The sequence below is a fragment of the Rhipicephalus microplus genome, chromosome 7 (genome assembly GCF_043290135.1).
Source record: "Rhipicephalus microplus isolate Deutch F79 chromosome 7, USDA_Rmic, whole genome shotgun sequence".
Taxonomy (NCBI): domain Eukaryota; kingdom Metazoa; phylum Arthropoda; class Arachnida; order Ixodida; family Ixodidae; genus Rhipicephalus; species Rhipicephalus microplus.
In genome coordinates, this window is record NC_134706.1 from 166,515,401 (window position 1) to 166,524,743 (window position 9,343).

The following is a 9,343-nucleotide window of genomic DNA, read 5'->3' on the forward strand; positions in this document are numbered from 1 at the left end:
CACAAGTATGCACAGTGCGAATGCAAAACTGAAGTATAGTACGTTAAAATGAATTTCACAATCTTTTTGTCTATAAAATTACGGGAGGCGTAATCTTTGTCCCTACTTTAAACCATATGATCCAAAGCATTGCCTCCAAAATGCGGCGCACAGCAATTCATCAGTAGAGCAGACGACGGATGACAACTTGCCCTAAAGCGTGTTCTTCAGTCTAATGCGGTAGTCTTCGTGCCCAAAATGATAAAAATTTGTTATGAATCGATTATGAGCTTATTCAACATTCAATTCTCTTACCCAACGAGTTGCAAACACATAGCCGTGACAGCAGCTCCATCTGTGTGTCAGTAATGGAGAGGCACCACATATTAGAAGTCTCAGTGCTCTACGATAAGAGTCAATTCAGATACTGTAGAATACCGTGTTCAAAATAGTTACTCCTATCTGCTAAAACAGCCTTTTTTCACCAAATGCGGTCACGTTTCCTCGCGTTTGAAGCTTATTGCCGCTTTTCGGTTCCGATTTCTATATTTCTCAACTTATCAGCGCCCTCTCGAAAATCCCTGATTTGTACCACAAATATTGTTGCTAGAAACAAAATAATGCAACATGTTTTTCTATATTACTGTATGAAAGCCTTCGGTTGTCTAATTACGAGATTTTAACAAAAATCGAAGATGGTTTTTTTTATTATTCAAATTTCAGTGGAGTACACTTTTGCTAATATGAGAACTTTGAGGCAATATATAAACATTTAGGTTTGCCCTACGGCAGCAATAATTTATGTTCCTAATAAACACACTATATCCTTAAAACACGTCAAGTTTAAAAACGCTGTTTGCATTACTTTAGGAGAAAAAAATGGGGAATACGTAACCTATTTTAAACTGTCGCAAAATTAGACATTTTTAAAAGCGAGTTTCTTGAGATCTACAAACTTGAAACCATATCAATTGATTCTTCATTATACTTGCATTTCAGGTAAAAATATCTTTCTTGAAACAAAAATATTTCTCTTTTTATAGCATCTGCAATTTTCGAAAATGACAGGTGACGAAATTGGTGCCTTCGTGTTGGTGAAGTTTGATATTTTTTTTTCTCGTAAGCAATGCCGTTAATCATAAAACGAAGTTGACTTTCGGGCTACCTGGTGAGAGGTGCACGAAATAAAAGATACTCAAAAAAATCTAAAATATCAACTTTTGAACCCATGTCGATCTCTCGTGAAATCACACTAAGGTGACTTTGTCGCTTAAATACTGAAATGTTTTCAGAAAGGTTTTCCCAAAAACATCGCAATGAAACACGAAAATACTGTTTTGAAACATATCGTGGTTAACAGAGAAGTACATTTGTTTTTTGTTTAGTACTTTTGAGCTATTTCTGATTCCTCCAGAAAGTGAACGACTGCACGCGCTGCAGTGGCTTGTGGCTTTCCTTTTGGCCATGGATCCAAGATTTTTGCAATTGATCAAGGTCGCTTATCCAAAGAATTGAGTTTTTGAAAAAGGTTCTTTCGAGGTACGTCATGATTTTTACAATGCAGAAGAATGTGCTCTACGTCTTCTTGAGCTTCTCCACATGAGCAGCACGGAACACCTACTGTGAGCAGGTAGCACTACCAGCTTTCTTTGATCTATACAGGAAAGCCTTCGTGTGGGCTGTACCAAGTCGAAGCCTATGGATGACTGTTTCTACCAATCGGCTAACCTTTAACGGAATATTCAATTCTATACCGGGATCAATGTTTACAACGGAGAGTTTCGCGCACCATTTTCGAACCAGGTTTCCTTAGACAGTTGACAGCTCAGCTTATTAATTAGACACCGTGCATAGCTAATCGATAGAGGTAGCAGTGATATATTATTTTCTTGATGTGCTGCATGTGCAATGTGATCAGTTATGTCGTTTCCTGTGATTCCACAGTGGCTTGACACCCACTGGAACATTATGGTGTGGTTTAAATATTTTGCTATAGCGTATGTCCTCTATATTTCATATGCGAGCTCACTAGGTTTGTTTCCCAAGCTGATTTCTTTTAAAGAAACTAATGAGGACAATGAGTCACTGATAACTACCCATCGAAGTGGACCTGGCTGTAAACATATGGAGCGTAAAGCACAGAGTACTGCATAGAGTTCTGCCGTTGTGGATGTTGTGAAATGGCGGAGTTTAAAAGCTTTTCTCGCTTGCTATGCAGGTACAAAGAATGGCGACGTAGAGCTTTGATTCAGACATGATCCGTCGGTGTACACGTGAATATAGTCTTCATAGTTAGTATAAAGGTGTGTTAAAGTTCATTGCTTTATTACAAATATAGACAGATCGTTCTTACAATTTATTCCCGGAATCGAAGTTGTAATATCTGGAATAGAGAGTCGCCATGGTGGGTGGGATGCACATGGAGGCCAGTATTCGTGCGAAGGCAGTGAACTCTTGAATTCTTTGAATTCTACTACAGTTTTATGTATTTTTGCAGCTGATATCTCCTGAATAGCTCGGTATAGGGGATGAATAGCGTGTTGAGTTGCCAACCAAAGATAATGCCGGCAAGTTTCCGTAAATCTCATAGCATGGAAAGTCTGTTGAAGAGACTCCGCAATTACTAAAGCACTGGCAGACGCTCGCGGTACACCAAGACATATACGAAGGCTTCTGACCAACAATCTTTGAATCTTCTCCTCTAAGTTACGTGATATCCCATGTAAATTAAACCGGGGCCGAGTAAGCTATCCTTTGTCGAACTATTGCTGAATGTACACGCAATAAAGAAGAACATGAACTACCCCATCTCACTCCGGTCAGTCGACGTAATATATTGATTAGGGAGTTGACTTTCTCCTCTAATGATTTCATCTGTGGTTCCCTAGACAGACGTCTGTCGAAAATAACCCCCAAAAATGTGTGCTGTCGCACAAGTTGTAAGCGCTGGGAGTCTATCTGAAGTTTGAATTTCTTAAGGCATTTCGTTGTGATTGGAAGTACAGATGTTTTCTCATGGGAAAGAATCATGCCCCTGCTCTTTAAAAAGTCATTGATTATTGTCAGCCCATCTTGATGTTTTTGCTGAACTGCTTGAATGCTCGTGTCTGATGCCCAAATGCACAGATCGTCTGCATATATGGAATATTTCAATCTAGTACGTAACATATGGGATATTTCAGCCATAATGCTATTAAATAAAAATGGGCTTAGTACGCTACCCTGTGGGACTCCTTGACTAACTTCATGCTCTTTACTTTTACAGTCAGTCGTGTCAATGAAGATTTTCCTGTCTCTTAAGATTTCTGCAATTCATCTTAGTGTCTTGCCTACTATTCCCAACTAAATTAAACCGTATAGTTCATGAGCGTGGCTGGTTGTGACAAATGCTCGCTTTATATCCAGAAATACTGCAACGCCGATTTTTCTACAGATCCTCTCATGATCTACATAAGTTACAATGTCTAGAATGGCATCCATGGTGCAGCGGCGTTTACGAAAGCCTGCCATATTTTCTGGAAGTACGTTCGTACGTTCCACCCACCACTGAAGTCTGGCGTCTATCATCTTTTCCATAAGTTTACAAAGATAGCTAGTTAGGCTGACAGGACGAAAAGAATCTATGGATAAATGCGTTTTTCGGGTTTGAGGCAATCTTTTTCGGGTTTGAGAACAGGGACCACTCTTGCAACTTGTCAGGAGGGTGGAAGGCATTCTGTTGTCCATGCGTCATCAAATATTTTCAACAAAGTATATGTGGCCACAGCACCCAGGTTTTTTAATGTTGCATATGTTATCCCATCAGGACCAGCTGCTGTCCTCTGTCGGCACACTGCAAGAGCATTATTTATATCTTGCAGTGAAAACAGATGATCAGGTCATCATGATGTCTATTGAGAGAAAATGCAATCAATGCTTTAATATCCCCAACAGGCTTAATGTATTCAGGCGTGTGCCCGGCTGCACTAGGTCGTGTGATATGCTGACAAAATTCGTCCGCAACGGTTGTTTCTGGTACATTCTTCACTAAAGCTAAGGCTCTAAATGGTTGATGTGTTACCGTCCCACCAAAAGAGTGTAGAACATTCCATATATTTTGACTCGGGTGTAAGTGGCATTAGCGAAGTGGAGAATTCCCGCCAGCGCTTTGTGCCTAGTCTATACAGTTGTCGTCTCATGGAGTCATGCGTTCTTTGACAGTCGCGGTAATGTTCAAATAGACCCGTGTGTCTGTATTTTCTTTCAGCCCTGCGGCGAATGGCCGTAAGTCTTTCGTATTCAGCGTCTACTCCAGCGTAACCTTCAGGAATTTTAACGAACTTGGAACACTGATTTAATTTGTTTTCTATGAGTGAGACTAAGCTGCCAGTGTCAGTAACAGTATCAGCTTGATGTGATATATGATAACGAAAGTCTTTCCAGTTAGTTATCTTTGCTGAGGGCCTATATTTAGAAAAGCGTAGTTTTGAATGCTATATTAGGATTGGTAAATGATCACTGCCCCTTGTTTCTATGTCTGTTCGCCATGAAGCCCCAGATGCAATAGCATGTGACCAGAGCGTGAGGTCTAGGCAACTCGAGTAATTGAAATCCCGTAGGAACGTCACTGAACCGTCATTTAACAAACATAATGAACTATTCTGAATTGCTTTTTGTAGGTTCTTTCCGCGACGATCGCAGTACGCACTTCCCCACATGACATTGTGAGCATTGAAATCTCCGCAATATATCACAGCTTTCGTGTACGTCTGGAAAAGTGATGTCAATTCAAAAAGCGAGATATTTGTGGAAGGCTGGAGATAAACGCTGACTACTGTTATATATACTCGACCAAATCTAACCTCACATGCTACATCACTGCATTTATCACTACAATCACTGCATTCATTCCCCTTGTCATTGCATATCAGTAACTTGTCATGTCCACATGACTCCCTGGTCTGCATCACCTAGACATAGTGTCCCTCTTCTATGTCAAATTTGCCCCTACGTATTTCACAAGGGTCACGATATAAGTACCCTTTGCTATTTTAATCGGTACATATTCTTGTAAAAGCCACAAATATATTATATGGCTGTTTTTAATGACAAGGTAATTAGAAAAGGGGTCTAGGGGAGCTCAAAGTTTCGACAGTTTTTTCATCACATCCTGCATAAAAATTATAGGCACACATGTGTGGTGTAAGCTAGGCGCACATTGAGAGCATACTAACTAATCACAATCTGTGAACTTGTTCTCTACCTACCAGAAAGCTAAAGTATCACTGATACCTAATGACCCTCGTTATTTTATACAGAATGCATCCATGCATTCTCGAGTAGTTGTGTCCCTGCTTCTGCCAATAATCCAAACCTTATCCAGGTACGGCTCATACTTATGAGAATCACAATGCGTCAGCAAATGTGCCCCATCTTTATCTTTTAATGAAAGCTCATGTTTCGGTGCATGCTCATTCACGCATATTCTTGCCCGGCCAACGTTCATCTTCTGCCGTAGGATAGTGGAAATTCATAAACGACCACGTTGACACGTTTTGTGTATGATTGGTGTGCCTCTTACTGTATTCACCTTTGTTGCTTCCATCAGATAGTATACATGAGAAAGCTGAGATGATTTTCGTGGCGCAGAAAAGAGAATCGGCATGCCATCTCTGTTTGCGACCATTTGTAGGTCGTGTGCAGCTCGGTGCATAGACGGTATAACCTCAGGTCTTGCTGTGCTGCCAATTGCGCCACGGAGACAGTGCTCTTGCTGTGCTGCGCTCTTGCTCTACGCCAGTACCGTGGTGTTTTCTCTTGATAGTCTAGTCAACTCAGCTACCGCGTTAAAGAGCATGTGAAGGAAACCAACCACAGACAACCTGTCCAATTGGTTTAGAATAGTCTTCTGCATAACGTGTGAGCACGACCCTGCACATGCATACTCTGGGCATTGTTCAGCTATGGCCCTTTTCATAGTTTTGGAATGCGTCAACTCGTATGTAAGCAATCTTTCAGCACACTTAGACAAAAAAAGCCAACAGCCGTGTTGACTCTGCAGGGTAATGCGCTAAGCCAAAAACTGCAAGAAGTCACAAGCCTCCAACTCATGTGTAAACACCAATCCTTTTTCAGCCTGTGAAAGCCTGCTAGAACATTGTTAACAATGCGCTAATATGTGACGGTGGTTAGTTGCTTTAAAATAATGAAAAAAATATCGTCATACGTAAGAACTTCCAAAACCTCCCACTAATTAAAATGTTAGTGGAAGGTAATAAAAGCGGTTACGGTCAAACATAAAAAATTCCACAGCACAGGAGCAACATACGAGCTAAATTTAACATAAAACTTGGGAAGGGCCATAAAAGCTTATACTGCGATGCCCGCGGCATTCCTGAAGCCAACCACACCACTCTCGTCTGTGCAACTTCTTATGTAGAAAAACAATTCACTGTGCGGGACAGAATAAAATAAGTCTTCAACCTCTACCAAGAACAAGTACCCATCGAAGGATTCTTTCAAGAAAGTGGGAAAGAATGGGAAATTCCAAGTTTAAAGTGGGTCTCTCATGACAACGGAGTCTAGCCGCTTCAATAAAAACTGACTAATTATGTTCTGCCAGATCCCTCAATCGCTCACAATTTTCCTGAATGAAACACCCGTCTTATGCGTCTTGGCCGTAAAAAACACAGAAAGGGTGTTCTTTTTGCTAGCTGCCGTATGCGACAGACTCTGCTAGTCGTGCAAGTTCCAAGTCCTTACTCAGAGTCACTGCCTTGCTTTTCAAAACACTTGTTTTGGTGACTTTTAACTTGACGAAGCTCATGTAGACTGCTTGTCTTGCCTTGAAGTTACACAAATCTACATCCAGTACTACGGAGCCACTACTTTTATCCGCTTGAAATGGGCACAAATTGTTGCACTTGAAGAATGACAACACCCACCAACGTATCATCCTGACAAAGAGCGTTTTTGCCCTGTTCTTGCCAGAGCTCAAACGCTGTTTTCTAAGTAATAGTCCCTAACTGCGACATCGACTTTTGCCGCAACTCGTCGGTGCAATGCCAGTAATTAGTGAGCCAGCAACAGAGGTACGTGGCTAAATTTTGGGCCTTTGTTGAGTATATAGCGTACACTTTCTGCAATGTGAGCATTTCTCAGCCCAGTGAGGCCTTCCTGGGTCGCGCGAGCAGGCTTCTTCACTATGAAACAGCAGGCATGCCTCATCTTCAGGTTCCAGTTTGCCTCAGTTATGTGGGCCGCTGAACGCTTGGCATCGCGAAACTTCTTCAGTGCCAGCCACTCAAACTGGACCTCGAGTGGCAAAGTGAACGAAGCAGGTAAAGAAAGCCATCTGCTGCCACAAATTATGATTTCACATACTTTTGTAACATCACCAAATAAAGGTGTGACTTCCCCAAAAAGATCACTCACTTCTACAAGAACATGGCCTTTCAGGGAAGTCATGCCTTCATTTGGTTGTGTTGGCAATTATGTAAAATTTTAAAATCCGAATTGTGGTGGCAGGCGCGCTTACTTATTTACCTATTATTTACGCAAATGCTGACAGATATTGGCCTTCACACGCTAGCCAGTCGTGCCATGCTATCCCGACTCAAATTTATGTACCTTCTCCTACACAACAAACTTAAAGTAGATTCGAGCACCTACATTTCTTTCAACACTTCCAGAGAAACCCGTCACAAGCATCACCTTACACTGCAAGAATATTTATGCACCAACAATACTTTTAGTTCTTCGTTTTTTCCGCGGGAAGTGCGAGAGTGGAATGCTCTACCTGAGACGGTGGTTGTGCAGCCCACTGTCAACAAATTTTACGAACTTGCTGGCCAAGCCGTTCTATCAGCTACATGATAGCGACGCTATCAGGATTGTACTGATCCTCCCTGCCAGTACATTTGTGGTCTAAAAAGGTGGAAGTCGGTACCAACTTTGTATGTTGCGTGCTTACCTTTTTCTTTTTTTTCGTCTTTTTTTTAGAATGTGCACATGTGGCTGAGACATGTGCCTCGTTAATAATGTAGGTCCATAATTGTTATCTTTTTTTTATTTTTTTTGTACCCGTACGATGGTATAAGTATGTGAATATAGAATGTTTGTTGACACTTTTCAATCCACTCTGTAAAAATCCTTGACGGGATTAACAGTATTGTTAAATAAAAAAAAAACCTCCTTCGTGCAATGTGCTTTAATTTGGAAATGGAGTGATTGGTGCTAAAGAAGTTTTGCAATGCCAACCGTATCATACTTGACCAGGCACAATAACAAGTGCCTAGTCAGGCATGTGTTATCAGTCGAAACTTGTCGTCTTTCAGAATTCACGGGCTGAAAGCGCCCTGAGGAACCATGCATCTACGTATAAACACTCAAACTTTTCAACACGGTCACACTTGTGTAAAGCAGCCTTGACTGTCTATTAGGTCACGAGTGCTCCCGCGAACACCACGTCGGAGCCCACAACTTCCGCACGGTACCACGGTTTAAGCCTGGCTGCAGATGCACTATACAAAGCCGGGGAAATGGCTGTACATGGTTCTGCTAAATGTTCCGGTTATGTTTCAATATGTTTCAACATTGCTAGAAAATGTCGAAAAGCAGTTGGTAGTACAACTACAACACGTAAGCAGTAGCACTGCGATGTGAGTTGAATAACCTTAATCATTAATTTCTTTTTCAATGTGTTGTAGGGATGAATTTAAAAAGGAACTATTAGTGTCTTCCGCATACATGACTATGTTCGGTGTTGAAGCCTGTTGGTATTGAAACCAACCTGCAATGTGCAGCAGCTCGATAACACATGCTCTTTTTATATATCAGCCTTTTATTGTGTCCAATGCTATACAAAGGCTTCTTGCAGTTACCTATAATTTTCCCAACCCTGTGCAAGCTTAATCGATCCTATGCATGAAAATCCCATCTAGCCTTCTGCCTTTCTCAGCTATTTTTCCCACCTTTTCTTAGCCACACAATCTCTCTAACTGGTCACTTTTCTCTCCCTCACATTGCTTGACCTGCCCAGGTCCACCTTTTTTTTTCTAATGTCAGGTAGAATGTCATTTAGCCCTGTTTGTTCTCTATCGAGCTCTGCTTTTTTAATATCTCTATGGTACGCTAAATATTTTTTGTTACTATTTTGCATAGTTCTTGGCCTGTTCTGGACTTTTTTTTTCTTTTTTTTACTATCAATCAAGTTTCTGCACCTTATGTTAGTACTCGCAGCATACAATAGTTCACCTATTTCTGTTTTAAAGACAGTTACAAATTGCCTTTTAATATTTGGGAATGTCTGCCATTAAAAGCTTTAGCCTATTCCTGTTGTTGGATGAATTTCCTTTTCATGAGTAGCGTGTCCTGTGAATATCTG